This window comes from Mastigoproctus giganteus, chromosome 7, assembly GCF_048544385.1.
Source record: "Mastigoproctus giganteus isolate SK-2022 chromosome 7, ASM4854438v1, whole genome shotgun sequence".
NCBI classification, from domain to species: Eukaryota; Metazoa; Arthropoda; class Arachnida; order Uropygi; family Thelyphonidae; genus Mastigoproctus; species Mastigoproctus giganteus.
Genome location: NC_143581.1, coordinates 133,611,396 through 133,629,513, shown reverse-complemented (window position 1 = coordinate 133,629,513; position 18,118 = coordinate 133,611,396). Strand labels below are relative to the sequence as shown.

The following is an 18,118-nucleotide window of genomic DNA, read 5'->3' as shown; positions in this document are numbered from 1 at the left end:
TCCCATTTCACCCCTCCGTTCGTTCGAAATATCTGTCCAGTTGAGCCTTAAATTTGTTTAGGCTATCCACTTCAACAACAAATGATGGAAGTCGGTTCCACCAACCAACCACCTGCTGGCCAAAGGCAAATTTCCGCACATCTATCCGACATCCATCCTTCCTCAATTTGAATTTATGCCCTCTCAGGTGATTATTCTGAGCAAGAGGAAGAATCCCATTGGCATGGAGCATGCTCAAACCATTCAAAGCCTTATACACCTCTATCAGATCACCTCGCCGGTGCCTAGTCTCCAGACTCTGTAATTTGCAAAACTTAAGCTCTTTCTTCGTAAGAGCAACCCTTTGTTCCATTCACTAATCTTGTTGCCCTTCTCTGTACCCGTTCCAGCAGCCCTACATCCTTCTTGAAATGAGGCTTCCAGACCTGTATACAGTACTCAAGATGTGGCCTAACCATTGCCTTATACAAGGGAATAATCACCTCCTTATCTCTGCTAGAAAAATTCCTGTATATCATTGACAATACTCCATGAGCTACTCTTGCAGTTCGTCTGCACTGCTCAGAGAACTTCATATCTGCCTGCACAATTACCCCCAGGTCCTTTTCATTCTCCACCACTGTCAGTGTAGTACCGCAGAGTTGATACGTTGCTCTAGGGTTACTGTTTCCCATATGTAGTACTTTACATTTGTCAATGTTAAACTTCATTTTCCACCTCTCAGCCCATCCGTTCAACCTTTCCAGATCCTGTTTCAGCAGCATAGCGTCAGTAGTGTCCTTAACAACCCTGCCAACCTTTGTATCATCTGCAAACTTGGACATTAAACTTGATATACCATCATCAATATCATTCATAAACACCGAAAACAACAACGGACCCAACACTGAACCCTGAGGAACTCCACTAATAACATTAGTCCACGTTGAGCAGTGTCCATTGATTACCACTCTCTGTCTTCTGCCACTCAACCATCCCCTTATCCATAGCAGCAATTTGCCTCCAATGCCACACTGCTCCAATTTGTGCAGCAGTCTTCCATGTGCAACAGTATCAAAAGCCTTTCTAAGATCCAAATATATAATATCAAAGTTATTCCCTGCATCCAGTTCTTTTGTGACTACATCATAGTATCCAATCAAATTGGTCAGGCAAGACCTGTCCTTAACAAAACCATGCTGCGTCTGAGCTATAACTGAATTCTTCTCTAGATGATCTTGCAGTGCTTCTTTAACCAGTGCCTCCATTAATTTTCCTGGAACAGAAGTTAAACTAACAGGTCTATAATTACTTGTGTCAGCCTTTGATCCTCCTTTGTGAATTGGGGTTACATTTGCACATCTCCAGTCTATGGGTACCTCCCCTGAGTCCAAAGAAGCTCTCATAATTATGGCTAGGAGTTTGCTTACTTCCTTTGCTGCCTCCTTTAATATAACTGGATAGATCCCATCCACCCCGGGTGCCTTTTTTATGTTTATCCTCAACAATCTCTCCTCCACTTTCCTCTCAGTTATTACAAAATCATCCAGCTCACTGCCAATGTTTACTTTACCTACATCATTCTCCTTCCTGAATAACTCCTCATGCGTGAATGTAGATGCAAAATACTTGTTTAGATTTTTAGCCACCTGAGCAGGATCCTCAACTTTTGAACCATCAATATCCAGTGGACCAATCTGATTCATCCCTTTCCTTCTTGAGTTTAAATAGGTAAAGAACTCTTTTCTGTTTTTCTTTGCATCCTTTGCCAAAGATTTTTCGTAGTCTGCCTTTGCCTGCCTAATCTACTTTGTGACTTGGTTACAGACCAACTTATATCTATCATAGGCTTCCATGTTGCCCATTAATTTGTATGTATTCCATGCATTTTTCTTCTCTGCCACATGTCTCATTAGTTCATCTGACAACAATTTAGGCCTAAACCTTGAACAATATTTCTTAGTTGGTATGTAAAGCCTGGTAGCTTCCAAGATTAGTTCCTTGAATGCTTCCCATTTTGAGTTTGCTGTTGGTAACATCATCAGTTGGTCCCACTGTATAGAATTTAAATACTGTCTCAGACCATCATAGTCGCCTTTACGAAAACAAAAACCCTTCCCTTTACCTCTTATGGTAGTTACCTCCTTGAGTAAATCCCACTTTAACACACTGTGATCACTGCCACCGTGGTTCATTTATCTGCAGATTCTTAATGCATGAAGAATCACTACTGATAATCAGATCAAGAGTATTGCTCCCTCTTGTTGCCTCACGAACATGCTGATGTAGAAAACAATCATCCAATAAATCCACAAAAGCCTGGCTAGTGTGTGAGTGACCAACCCACAAATTCCAGTCAATATCTGGGAAATTAAAATCCCCCATTATAAGACTCTCTGATTTACTGGCCCACTCCATTTCCCTGTACAATATCGTTTTATACTCATCAGAGTCATTAGGCCTATAGCACACTCCTACTCTCAATTTTGATTTCCCTATGCTTATGTCACACCAAACTGACTCGACACTGCCCTGTCCATCGATGTCGACTGGCTTCACTTCCTTGGATTTTATGTGTTTCTTAACTAATAGCATAACCCCTCTTCCCCTCCTGTCCTGTCTATCCTTACTATACACATTGTATTCCCCAAATTCCAGTTCCGCATTCCTTATATCTGTGTGACACCACGTCTCTGATATCCCAACAATATCTGCCTTTGATGTTTTGAGCAAAACCTCAAATTCATCAAATTTATTTACCAAACTCCTAGCATTGGTGTACACGCAAGTATGCATGCACCTGTTTCTATTCTTAGCTACCCTAACACAACCCATGTGTTTACTTGTACCGCAATGACTCCCAGCAGTCTCTGAAATATCCTGCATCTTGTTTTTCAGGCTTCTGCTCATTTCAATAGAAGCAGTGCAAGAATCACTTCCACCTCTGCCAGTGGCTACTGTTAATTTATTAGTCCTTGTATCCCCCCCAACTAGCAGTTTTCCGACCCACCTAACACTGCCTTGACAGCATCAGCAAAAATTCTTGCACCCTTTCTATTTAAGTGTATCCCATCCCTGTAGAAGCAGTCTCTACTGGCCCTAGTCTCTAATAGGTATTTATTTATATACCTATATATAAAATACTGCATATATTTTTTTATCCATATACTGCCTTTTTCCCCTTATATAATCTTTTGATGAGGTAACTAACCTTGTCTTAGTGCATAATGACCATTGTTGCTGATGCACCAATGAAACCGTAAACCTAATTTGCCTGCAGCCTTTTGTTAATATTATGGATTACATATCACACCTCTTACATGTGGCAAAAGGCTTGATTACCATTATCAAAATAACCAGCCTGGAGGCATTATAATCACACTACCCAACGTGATTTTTACCTCCAGCAAATCAATGGTTGTTTCTGGTCAAGTTTTATGTATAGAATTTAAAATCAATCATAAAAATTTCCTATCACGTCTCAGTTTTAAGGTATAGATAGGTAACTGGATTCTGTACAAAGATATCATTACTGTTTGAAATACAATTTTTAAACCTATTAACTTTTGGTTGGTTTTGTTTATTGGGCTAAAAGTTAAGCAAGTACATCATTACTGTTTTACAATATAGTATATTTTGATGCACTTTTCTAGACAAGTCGGTATTTTTATAAATTTTCTTACACCATTCAGCTGTTCAATATACAATGTTTGATAAACTATGCTACAAGAATTCACCTTCTGTTCAAATTTACCAATTGCTTTTACTGTTTTTAGGTTAATGCATTGTTAAAATGGAGAAGACAAAGCACAGAACTTGCGTCAATCACTCAAACAACTTCTGCTATGTTGGATACTTAACCCCAAAAACTCAGAAGAAAATATACAATGCTACAAAAGTTGCCTATTCATTGTACTTTGGCTGTAAGATATGTGACCAGGGAAAAAATTGGGCTCCACATATCTGTTGTATTACTTGTACAATGAACTTAAGGCTGTGGTTATATGGCAAGCTGAGAGCATTACCTTTTGCCGTCCCTAAGGTGTGGCGCGAGCCCAAGAATCATTTCAACAACTGCTATTTCTGCATGACAAAAATAAAAGGTATTTCCAAAAAAAAAAGCACTGCATCAAATATCCAAATATCCCATCAGCAATTAGGCCAGTGCCACACGGTAAAGAACTGCTAGTATCTGTGTCACCAAAATATAGGGGTACTGGAAGTAGTGATGAAGGTACAGAAGAAATCGTTTTACCAGTTGTTGCAGAACCATGTTCTTCACATGATTTGGACTATGAGCCAGAAAAAGAAAAGGCCTCACACTACATTGAACAAGAAGAATTAAGCGACTTGATCAGAGACTTGATCTTACCCAAAGAGAAGGCTAAATTACTCAGATCCAGACTACAACAGTGGAACTTACTTGCCAAAGGTACAATCATTACGATATACCATAAGCGAAATGAAGAGTTTAAGATATTTTGCAATGGAAAACAACATGTGTTTGCAAAGATGTTGTTGGATTTATGCACGAACTGAAAATTGATCACAATACCTCTGAATGGCATTTGTTCATTGATGTGTCAAAGCTAAGTTTGAAAGCAGTATTGCTTCATAATGGAAATACTTTACCATCAATTCCTCTTATTCATGCTGTTGGCCTGAAAGAAACTTACGATAGTATGTCCCAGATTCTTGCTGCTATACGTTAGCATGACTATGGTTGGAATATTTGTGATCTCAAAGTGATTGGACTGCTTGTTGGGTTGCAAGGTGGTTTCACTAAATACTGTTGTTTCCTGTGTTTATGGGACAGTCGTGTAACAGCCAAACACTAACATTGTACAACACTGGGACAAGAGAGATGAATATATTCCTGGCAATGTAAATTGCTTTTTCCTGGAAAATATATTCCACAAAAGGTTTTCTTCCCCCTTTACACATCAAGCTAGGACCAATTAAGAATTTCACTAAGGCACTGGATAAAGAAAGCAGAAGGATTCACATATTTACTGAAAATGTTTCTAAATTTATCTCATGCAAAGCTGAAGGAAGGAATTTTCATTGGGTCCTCAAATAAAAAAGCTCCTAAAATATGAATTTGAAAGAAACCTGAATGATGTTGAACTGGCTTGTTGAAAAGAGAACTATGAGCAACTGGTGACAGACTTGGGGAACTGGTGACAACTGGTTACAAGAACAAGGGGTGCCGAATGTCATTGAAAATGCATTTCCTTCATTCCCATCTGGATTTCTTTCCTGAAAACTTAGCAGATGTCAGTCATGAACAAGGAGATCGCTTCCACCAGGATCAGGATGTATCTGCAATGGAAAAACGATACAAAGGTCGCTGGGACTCTGCCATGATGGGAGATTACTGTTGGTTCCTTAAACGGGAAAGCAATCTGGAGTATAAAAGGAAATCATTGAGTGGGAAACATGTCTAACATATATTGTGTGTAATAATTACAACCATGTATGCTGATATTGTATAAAAACAAGGAATTTAAAAAATGTGTATATCTTGTGATGTAGACATGACAAGTAAAATATTGATATTTTCATATAATCAGGACATTAATTTTGTTCAGCTTTCGTTCCAGAGGTATGACGAAAAAAAAATTTTGTCGGGTGATGTTATCGGTGGAACAAAGAATGCACAAAAACAAAGGTGAAAAGAAAGCCTGGAATTTGTTTCACTGTGTGCCAACTGCAGTTAGTCTCATCAACTAAAAAGAAGTTATCTGCAAAAGCACGTCAGATCCAAAGGGAAGTCAAGAAGGAATCCTGGATTTGTTTTGCTTCCAACATTAACAGGAACACTGGACAACTTTCTGGCAAGTTACCTACTATACCTTCTCCAATCATCTCCTGGATTGGACAAGAACTCTTAAGCCCTTCTGATAATAACTAAAGCTTTCGGCAGTGCTTTCAGTGAAGTCTCAGCAGCATCAACTTACTTACCAGACTTTCAAAAATGCCTAGAACAGCATTGTATTAACTTCCAAACTGCTTTCCTTCTTCCATATAATTAAACTATTCAATATTCTTAACTTCTACAGGTCATTAGAACAGTAACCTAACAGTGCTACTGGGCTAGATTGGACTTGTGATAATTCACGTTGCAACATCTTGATGATAAACCTTGTCTATTACAATCAATATTTCTAGAAAACATTTATCACTTCATGGCAGCACTTCACTATTTTTGCATTCCTGATGCCTGGGAAAGAGCTCACCAATCTCCCAAAAGTTATAGATCAGTCGTTCTTTTGAGATGCCTCAGAAAGATTCTTAAAAAAAAAAAAAAAAAAAAAAGCATTCCACAGTAGAATGCCTGGATCATCAAGTTACAACATTCAATTAGTCATAGTCGACATAGCTTTTGTAAAAACAGGTCTTTGTATCAAGGCTGAATTTTTCATTCATGATATTAAAAAAAGAACACCTTGTAATGGCCTCCATAGATATAGAGAAGGCATTTGACACCATCTAGTAGCATGGCCTGTGAGGAAATATAAATATATTTATGAACTTTTCTTCCAATTTATACTTTACAAGTTTAATGCCATCATGCCCTCTCTACAATGTTTACTCTCTCTCTCTCTCTCTCTCTCTCTCTCTCTCTCTCTCTCTCTCTCTCTCTCTCTTTCTGCATGAAGTGCAGTTGTGGGCAGACCAAAATGGTTATGCCCTCTCTACAATGGCCCCAAGTGGCAGCCGATAGTGGATAATCATTTTTCTACTGCGATACTCTTTCAAAGATCTAGCTCTGTTTTATTTATAGTGTTGGGACTTGCTTATTGCAGATAGTTCTGTATTTAAGGAAGCTAATCTACCTTTAATTTCTTTATTAAGTAAGCTAATTTCAACAGCCGCTTAGTCACTGGTGGCACTGCTTCTGCCTCCATATGGTGGGTTGGAAAAGACAGTGTAAAGACAAGACTAACATCCACAATATCCATGGCTAAAAGGAGCATAAGCACAATGTATATTTCATGAGTTATACCCCAATCGAGCCAACACATTATAATTAAATGAAAAGGACCGTGAATCTTCACAGGCTAAAAGAATTAAAAAAAAAAAAAAAAAAGTTATTTTCACCGAAAATATATATTATGCATTCACTGGGTGTACAGTCATGAAGCAAATTGTCTCATTTTTTGTGGAGAAAATTATTGAGGCAGTGGCTGGCTCTCCAAAACAATTTAGTGGCTTCAATCTGGGGCTCTTCTGGTTGAAACATCTCAACTATGACATTCAGAACAGTGTGAAAACAAACCTTTTGGTGAATTCCCAGTTTCAGTCACTCCTCATGCTACACTGAATACTTGCAGAGGAGTTATAATGGCGTGGGATTTTTTGACTGTCTCAGAGGAGGATATTGTTGAATGGCTTGAAAATCAGAAAGTTACACATGTGAAATGAATTATGCATAAAAAGGATAGCAATTTAATATCCATATGCAACATCATACTAACCTGCAGTACTCCTGTCTTTCCACAAACAGTTAAAATAGGTTATTTGTTATGTAGAATTCATCCTTGCATACCAGATCTGATCAGATGCTACAAATGCCAAAAATATGACAATTATCAGGCAACATGTCAAGGCAATGCAATATGTCCTCTTGTCCAGAGATTCGTGAATTATGGATACTTGGAGAAAAAAAATTCAAAAATGCAAGGTAGAAAACAAAGTATCTTATCTGGAAGCACAAAAACAAATCTTTTGCAAGTATGACCGCACGCTTATACAGCACACAGTTGTCATTCAAACAGATGTCTCTATTGCTCCCAACATGTCTGTGGTCATCTGGACCCATTCACTACTCTAGAACATCAAAACAAACACATCCACAGATGAGATAACTAATTCTCCAATTATTATAGCCCCTCAACGTGGGCACCTGTATGTGGTGAGGAGTACATACCAGTGATGCAGCTGGTCCTCCAGATTAGCATCCCTGGGATTCAACACCCACAGCCTAGGTTTCAATCTAACAGGAATCCATGTTATTGGATTCCTGTTAGATTGGAACAGGAATTGGGATCCTGATAGTTGAGGGCCCCCAGCTCCAATACACCATTTTGGCCCCTGCTTTGACAAGATAGGTGGTCTTAGGATGGCTCCCTCAGGATCAATCAGCTAGTGGGTCTGCTCCAAGGATCAATCATATCAATGCCACACCACTGCTCTCATGGTTCGAGAGACAGGATTTAGGCTGGTGGAGGTGTTGATAGGATCTCTGTTTAGCCCTGGCATCCCACTCGAGCACATTTATTGCTTGTCTGGTAATGGGCTCGCTGGTGGGCACTGAACCAAAAACAAACCCTCACAAATCAAAGTTTTTCTTCCAGGACTCCAACACGGTCCCTATCAGATGATAATACCCTTGAAAACTGTATCAACAGTGCAGCTAAATGGCCCATAATGGAAGAAACACCAGGACCTACACCACACATTCCATCACTGAAAAACCCATTGGGTTTTTCAGTGATGTTAACCAAAGGTTTTTCACCAAAGCTTCTTTATTCAAACGGATCGGGGAGGGTCATTGAAATCAATGAAACGGTTATTATCCAGAGATATTTTGGTAGAAACCAAAAATGAGAAGCATTCGGAAAATCTTCATCAAGTCATCAGGAGAATGCCAAATACAGTTACCACCTCATAAGACAAAATTTATCATATGGGGTGATCTCCGAGTGGGATCTTATGGATGCGTCAGGAAAAAATCTGTTCTGAACTTAAAGTCACAAGGAGTGACAGCTGTAAAGAGAATATTTATGCCTAGGGATGAGAATCTGGTACCAATTAGAAACCTCATCCTTTGAACTCCCCAACATCTAATTTCATCACAACTGGGTATGTGCCTGCCGAGTCAGGTTATACATACCAAATCCATTAAGATGCTTCGTGTCAAAAATATGGACGCTCACAAATGGCCTGTTGTCGTGCCCTAGCATGCACTCTATGTGGGACAAAAGATCACGGGATATTCAGCAACCAAACCTGTATGATTGACTGCCAAGGAGAACACCCCGCATACTCATGAGCATGTCAGCGGTGGAAGGAAATAAAAGAGATACAGAGATTCAAGGCAGAGCTGAACATATACTATCAAGAGGCAAGGAAAGCAGCGAAGCCATTAAAAAGCAGTAAACCAACATACGATGAGAAATTTGTAGGGAGGCATTCTATTGGGATACAAACTGAAATGACTATTCCACCAAAGGAGTCATTCACTCCAATTGCACACCATTTATTAATTTCACAAAAGCCCACCCAAAAAACACAGCTGCTATTCCTACATCTGTAACTAATGCTCTGCCACCACCACTACCAAAATAAATAGTAAAATAAATCCAAAAAAAAAAAAAAAAAAAACTGGAGGAGCAAATTAGCCATACAAAAAGTAATGGATGTAGAGGTTAAGGAGGTACCGGACAACTCAGTCCTGTTACTTTTTCCACAAGAAGAATAAGAAGATGATATGGATACAGCCAGCATCCTTTCTTTCTAAAAAAGGGCAAACCCGGGACTGAGAAAACAAAACCCTAAGCCATTCAGATGGCCCCAGCAAACTTAAATAATGACTACATTCAAATTCATACAATGGAATTGCTGCGGATTCCATCGGAATAGTGATTACATCAAGACTCACCTCTGTAAACATGAGCCAACCTGCTTTTGCTTACAGAGATGTATTTAAAGGAAAATTAGGACCCTCACTTGCATAACTGTGCAAAGATGGAGCTGGGGAAGAACCTGCCCACGGAGAAATCCCCTTTCCTGTGGGTAACTGTACCCCTTTTCAAGCTATGCCATTCACCACCAACTTAGAGGCCACAGCAGTTTGTCTTTCATTAGGGATATTCTTAACTGTTTGTTCCATTTATTTGCCACCCGGGAATGACATACCCCAGGCAGACATTGATAATCTCATTCAGCAACTGCCTTCTCCTTTTTTATTACTAGGGGTCGATCTATTGAGCACATGCTCAAAAACAGTGACCTAGCCCTTCTAAATACCTACCTGCCTACCTCTACATTTATTGCAGTCGATTTCTCTATATGCTCCTCACCTTGCTATGTGTACGTGGTTGTGATCACTTCTCCGTGATATCCACCCTTTTTAAAGAGAGACCGTTCCATCCACTAGGATGCCACGGTGGAAGATTAATCATTCCAACTGGAATGTCTTCAAACATCTGGCATTGTTTAATACCACCACAATCAGCAAGGAGTCAATTAATGACACAGTAAAGCACTTTACAGAAAGTATTGTCCAGACAGCGGCAAATGCAATTCTGAAAACATTGAACTGTTTTCTACCATTTCCAAAACCATGGTTAAATGCAAAATGCACAGCAGCAAGAAAGGTGTGGGGATATTTCATTATTATCCCACCACAGATAATTTAATAGCCTTCAAACGTGCATGTGCCAAGGCACATTACATTAGAGACAGAGCCAGACGGAATCCTGGAACCACTTCACGTTCCCTCACCCAGACAACATAACATAAAGTCGTCTGGGATAAACTCCAAAAAATGAAGCACAGAAAAATATCATGCACTACGTTGATCCTAGAACATAATGGATGTGCACTTGCAGAGCCAACTGCAATTGCGAACACTCTAGGAGAGGCATTTGCTAAAGTGTTGGCTGAAACATCCTACATCCCTGAGTTTTTGGCCCTCAAACAAAAAACTAAAAGGCAGCCTTTACAGTTGTGTTCAAATAACTGTGAGGCATACAACTAGCCTTTCACAGAATGGGAAATAAAAGTGGCACTATTTCTATCCCAGGCAAGTGCCATTGGGCCAGATGATATCCATTATGAGATGATTAAACATTTTTCATCTGAATCTATGGATTGGCTGCTCTGTCTGTAACAGAATCTATCTTTGAGACCAGTTTCCTGACTACTAGGTAAGGTAGTCGTGTTTGCCTATCCAAAATTCCCAAGTACTGCCCATTGGCTCAGACAACTGCTTATGCAAGGTCCTGGAAAGGATGGTCAAGGCCTGCCTCATATGGTATTTTGAAGAAAATTACCTCCTTTCCAAAGTACAGTGTGGCTTCCGAAGGAACAGCTCAATACTCCACTATTTAATAAGACTGGAAGTATCTATTCTAGATGCCTTTTCTCAAATGCAAGTGCCTGGTATCGTTTTTCTTTCATATGGAAAATGCATATGACATGGCTTGGAGATTTGGAATTTTAAAAGATAACTATAATCTTTCTGTTAGCAGCCATCTAGCCCTTTCAATTAAAATTTTTTTAGTGAACCACTCATTACAAGTTTGTGTGAGGTCTCTCCTTTGATCTTTTTTTTGCCAAGAGTCCACCCAAGGGTCAGTTCTAAGTGTTATGCTTTTTTTGCTATCAAAGTTAATTCTATTACTGAACAACTTGGTCCAACTGTAGACTGTGACTGCTTTGTTGATAACTAGAGTATTTTTACAGTGATGCAGCATGAAGGTTATTGAAAGACAGTTGAGCTGCAGTTGACTACATTAACTCTAAAGCAATGGCCAATAGTTTCAGTTGCTTGCCTCAGAAGACTGGGTGCATAGACTTTTGTTACAAATGTAACCTACACCCTGAACCAGAACTGAAGCGTGGACAAAACATCATTCCAGTAGCACCTCAGACAATATTCTTGGGTCTCCTATTTGACAAGAAGTTGACATTTTTACAACATATTCGTCAGTAATGGACAAAGTGCACAAGGTGACTGAACCTCCTATGTTCGATCTCATCTAATAATTGGGGAGCAGATTGCCGCACCTTACTTTGCTTCTATCATGCACTTGTCCAATCTAAATTTGATTATGGGTCCCAAGTGTATGTATGCATCTGCAGGAAACAGCATACTTTGATGGCTAGTCCCAGTTCATCATCAAGCCATCTGCATTGCTAGTGGAGCAATTTGAACATCCAGACTTTATGCATCGAGCCAACTGAATCACCTTTTTCAATAAAATATACTATTAAACTGAAATTCCTGCCAGACAACCTTACATGAACATCCTTTTTCGAGCCACAATGGGAAAATTTCTATAACACCCATCAGACTGCCAACTGACCCTTTGGTATTCATGTCCAAGAGCTGCTCAGAGAGCTTGACATCACAGTAGGCAATGTTGCCAAGACAAAACAAGCCCCTTCCACCCTGGCATGCCCACTTTCCACCATTCAGCTTCTCCCTTAATATCAAGGAAAAGGCCAGCACTTCATCACCTGCTACCTACAACTCTTTGTTGCCCATCATTCTACTTAATCTGATTTCCTCCCCATATTTGCTGATGGCTCAAAAATCAGAGTCATCTGTGGGATCCGCTGCTGTCTTTTCAGATAGCACAGTTTCTGAGAAGATTCTCCAGGGGTTGCAGTATATACACTGCGGAGTTGTATGCTATAGAGCTAGCCTTGAACCACATTAAATCTAATGATTATCAAAGGCGTATGGTTTATACAGATTCCTTAAGCATATTGCAAGCTTTATCAATGATGAGATTTAATCCTCATCCAGTCATTTCCAGGTTTCAGTAGAAGTTATATTCTCTTTGTGAATCGACATTTGATATCCGCTTCTGCTGGATCCCAAACCACCTTGGGATCAGGGTTGATAATTTGGCAGATGGTGCAGCCAGATCAGCATAATCCCAGAGCAATCACAGCCTGCTAATCTCCTATAGGCAAGGGATAAGAAATGTATTCCATTCCCAGTGGCAAAAGTCACGGCACAGACAGGCTACAAACAAGTTGTAAAAAATTAAGGCTGTAATCCAAACATATCAGTCTACTGTGTGCAGGAACCTTAGAGAGGAAGTTGTTCTTGCTTGCCTCTGCATAGGACATAGTCATTTTAAACATTCTTTTCTGCTGATGGGGGAGGGGGATGACTCTCTTATGTGTGAGAACTATGACACCATTTTAACCGTTAGACATATTTTAACCAAATGTCCACTTTTTAGACATGAACAATGTATGGCTAAAAGTTTACTACTTTTAGCCATCATACACTCAGTCAGATACTCTCTGACAATAACCATACGTCAGCTGTTTTTAATTATTTAAGATTAATTAACTTACTTTTGACATAGTGACCAATGAAATAAAGAGCCAGCTCCACATGAAATAACCAAAGCAGAACTCTCTTTCTGGACCAACAAAAGAATGGAATTTCACTAACATGGAAATAGATTCAATGGAAGACATTGATGCAATACTAATGATACATGCTGAAGATGACATGGATGAGTGTCATTCTGTCTTCCCTAAATAATGCAGAATATAATGCACTGTAATTGCCGAGGCTTGCACATCTAGTTGAACAGTATGATCCTGTTAATGTGTGCCTACAGGAAACATACATTAACCCGGGATACCTCCAAAGGTAAGAAACTATTGCATGTCTAGACTTGACAGAAACACAGTCACCTGCTCGTAGGGAATTGTGATTCTTGTTAAATCCGATATCCCGTCCAAGCATATTCCTTTCCAAACAACCTTAGGAATAGTGGTGGTATGCATCGTCATTGGAATCACTCTAACCCTCATCTCAATTTAAATCCTACCATCTTTTTCGTTCTCTTGTACTGATCTTAATAATATATTAGCTAGACAATGATGAGATTTAATCTACCTCCACTTCGTACTTAAAGAGATCTAAATGGTCACAACACATTATTGGGATCTCCTCACTCTAGATGCTGGAGGTAGGCTAATTGAATATTTACTGGATGAGTAGAAACTCACTTTGCTAAACATGGGATTTCACTCCTATGTCTACCTCCCAACAGTTGTTCCTTGTACTTTGGAGCTATCAATATGTTCTCCTATTTATTCTAGTATGGAATGGTCATTGCTGAGTGATCCGCTTAGCAGTGATCACTTCCCCATTATCTGTAAAATACAAACTCAGTTGACCCCTTTGTTTCCACATCATGCCACCTGCAATTCCATAAGGCAGACTGGGATAATTATTCAAATTCCTTTTCAAACGGAGAGGGTTAGATTTAGTCCTCTCCTGTTGATGATGTAACTAGATGCAATCACTGGTAAAATAGGGACTGCGCCCTTGTGAAATAAAGGAATATTGAAGCGTGGAATTAATTCCATAAATTTCCTACTGCTGATATACTGCTCATTAATTACAAGAAACTCAAAGCTTAAGCACAACAAATGAGACAAAAAGCCAAACAAGATTCTTAAATTAAATTTGCCAACATCATTAACAAAGGCACAGGTTTGATTTGGAAAAGAATTCAGAATCTTAATTGTAAATTTCAAGTTACAATTAAGTCTGAATCCTTTGCTGGGGGGGGGGGGGGGGGAGTGGGTAATTATATGTTCTCTCCTGATTAGATAGCAGAAGCACTTCTTGAAGCTTTCTTTCTCTTCAGTGTTAGCTGCTACTGCATATGAGGCATTCAAATTTAGAGTGGATCAAGTCCAAAATTCTAATTTCTTATATTTCTTGGTGTAAAGTTAAAGTTCTCTGAAGAATTCAGATATAATTTTTATAAAACTACAATTATTTTTTATTAAGAAAAGGACAATCTAACTTTAATGTTTGCTAAGTCCATAACTCTTCAATCTTTTCATTAAAGTGTAATTTAAATATGAATTTGAAATACTGTCTTCATTTGCTTTGGTGCAGAAATATTTCTGGATGAAGTGGCAGCAAAGTAACAAAATTATGAGTTCATATGGCTTTCAAATTTGTTTACTATCTATTTTTACAATCAAACAAAAAGTACATTTTTACAATAAAATATTTATACAAATACAAAAAAAAAAAAAAAAAAAAAAAAAAAAACTACTAAAATGCAAATAAAAAACAATTAATTTTTTTTTTGTCCCACTGAAATTAAATTACTACCAACAGTTTTTTCCTTTTTAAATGAACATCGGTTCGTCATTTTCTGATTCAACCCCATTCTCATTTTGAGAACTGTTTCATGTTATTCTGAGTTTAGAGGATTTTGAAATAGCCATGATGCACATGGGGAATGTGTGACAATAGCAAAAACATATCCTTCTTCTTAGCTTCAATGACTATTCAATGGGCAGTACAAAGGCAGTCTTGGTTGTCAAGAAAATAAATTTTCTTACTTCTTCCTACAGTCGGTGCCTTTGTCATCAACACAGTGTGGAAATCTCTGTGTCTGTTTTTGATGTATTCTTAAATTTCAGTGTCTAGAACAGAGTTTATTCAAATTGCATCCACCTCATTTCTAGCCACTTAAATGATAAGTCATCATGTGTGGTTTTCTTTTTTGCTGATTCTGTTATTCCAAAATCTTGGTCGTTCAGTAAGTAGGAATGTCACGAGACAAGAAATTTTTGATCTTTAATTTTAGTTCTGCGCTGAGGATCTTTAGTTCATTAATATTATAGCCATTTTTATATTCCTGTTTTGGCCTGCATGTGAGTCAGAGTATAAAATTTACCTTCAGTTTCCTCCTCTGATGACTGACATGTAGATGGTACATATTCAGAAGATGACGAAGAGAAGACAGAAGGTCTTTTTTTAATCCATTTTTTGATTAATTAACTTCAGCACAAAGCAGAAAATACACTTGTTCAACTATGTAAACAAAGAACTGGACTTGATCCATCTTATACTGAAAACATTAGATTATTCCACAGATGTAATTTTCCTTACATCTCATTGAATTTATTTGCTTTTTCACTGAAAAATGTTATCTTTGAAGCCTCTGGAATCAAGAAATAAAATATAATTTTTTTTAACTTGATCCACTTTAGCTCCGAATGCCTCATGTGACTCACATTTTCAATATATTAAATCTTGCGCTGAGCGTAAGATTTAATATATTTAATATATTTCTAAGTGTACCAGACTAATCTCCCATATCAGCTGATTAGGTAAGATACTGGAAAGGATGGTACGTCGTACACGTATGTGGATCTTAGAAACACAGAACATCTTGATTGACCATCAGTGTGGCTTTCGAAAGAGCTGATCCATCTTAGATGCACATCAGTGCGGAAGCCAACATCCACAATGCATTTATCAAGAGACAGCATTTGGTAATGGTATCACTAGATATTGAAAAAGCCTTTGACACTACATAGTGGTATGTCATTCTCGTCTCTGATGGAATATCGGAATGAACATATGCACAAGTACCACCTTTGAGGCGATCATATGACGAATCATTTGGGCAACTGAGATGAGCAGTAGTTGAATTAACCAATAACTGAGATTCTGTAAAGATCTACATACTTTCATTCTAAGATACTTGCTCCATCTGATACAGAACTTTCTTAAAACTTAAGGGCTTTTCAGGTTCGTTACTAGACATCGTTATCTGCCATACATGTTTAAGAAGAGAGTGCACCATAAGGTTGCTTTCTAAGTGTAACATTATTCACAGTCAGAGTGAACAGTATGAGCTGGAACATTGAGCACAGCTGAAGCATGCATGTATGCAGATGATCTCAAAATATGAGCACCGTAGAAAAACAGCTCCAGCTGACGATAAATAAAATAGAATATTGTACTCTGATAAATGGATACTGAAGCTAGGCTCTGACATGGAACTTTCAATAAAGAATAATCTTAGTAGAGGCTAATACCATCAATTTTCTGGGCTTAATAATGGAAAAGAAACTTAAGTTTCAGGCTCATGTGACAAACTTTGGAGCTAACTGCCTACAGAAACTAAATATTCGTTGATCAGTATCATCTGCATCATGGGGTGCAGAACAGAGACTCACTTTTACATTTCTATAAGGCATTAATCAGATCTCCACTTGATTACAGCATAAGGTATATGCCTCAGCCAGGAAAAGTTTTTGCAATGACTTGACACCATTATAGAGGCTCTAAAAGCTCTTGGAGCCTTTAGAATCTCCTGGTGCACAGTTTGTATATTGAAGCTAATAAACTCTTGGAGGGGTTGATTTCTTAGAAATCAACCCCTACTATGTCTATATGCTGCAAAGAGACAAAGCTTTCTACTCATCCAAGTTGGAACTATCTCTTTGATCCTCAGTGGTTTCCTTTCTGTGAGGCAAAACTTGCAGATCCTCAACCTGCTGGACTTTACCTGAAACAATAACTGCTTAACTGGAAATTGGATTTCAGCAATATCCATTAGAATACTTACTTGCCTGATCCACAATGTAGGATTCTTATTCCTCATCACAATGACTTATTCATGTAATGGGGAAAGAATAATTTGCCAGCTCATAGTTTCCAACATCTGCATGTGATTATAATTCATAAAATTTCTATAAATGTACAATATACTACAATGGTGTATATTGTGTATAACATGTAGGTACAGCAGCCATTTTCCCTTCCTTTATAAACAGTATTTCATTACACCTGGAATGTAGCATACTGACACCTGAACTGTATGAAATCCAGATAGCATTAATTAAAATCTGCAATTCTTTCTTATGGTTTGCTGTAATATATACAGATTCCTTCAATGCATTATCAGCTATTCAAAATGAACTTTCCTGTCTGGTATTGAGCAACATCAGAAAGTGCTTTCAACACTGTTAAGAACAGAGTAAAGACATGACACTCTGCTGGATATTGGGACACTGATATTCTGAGAAATGAAAGAGCAGCTCAGGCAGCAAAGCAAATGGACCATTTTTCTTCTTTAGTTCCTTACATTGATTTTAAGAGCATAATTGAAAAAGCATAATCCAAAGTAAACCGAACTGGAAAATTGGATTTTTAGCTCCCTCCAAATCAGACAAGAGGAAGTCATATTAGCAGGTTTATGCATTGGCCACACTTATTAATTCCCTACAATGCAATCAAGTAAAACCCAGCTCACTGTCATGTGTATCTTATTTAACTGTCCTCCTTACTCTAATATCAGGTCACTTTTCAGACTTTCAAACTTCAAGCCATTCTCAGCCCATGTGCCAAATTTTTCTAGATCTTTGCAATAGCATCACCTGATTACTGTCATTGAACATCCTGCCAACCTTTGTATCATGTGCAGACTTAGATGTTATGCCCGATATATGTTCATCAACATCATTAATAACTATAGAAAACAACACTGGGCTTAACAGTAAATCCTGTGGTGGGTGGACTTTACTAATTACATTAATCCAAGAAGAATGTTTG

The 18,118-nt window shown here is 38.3% G+C and overlaps 1 protein-coding gene across 1 annotated transcript in view; it reads left to right on the top strand.

Moving 5' to 3' along the window:
- The window catches only part of LOC150083210 (inactive tyrosine-protein kinase RYK-like), a 479,651-nt gene that overhangs the window by 442,322 nt on the left and 19,211 nt on the right, over nucleotides 1–18,118 (top strand). The gene's annotated exons all lie outside the window — the stretch shown is intronic.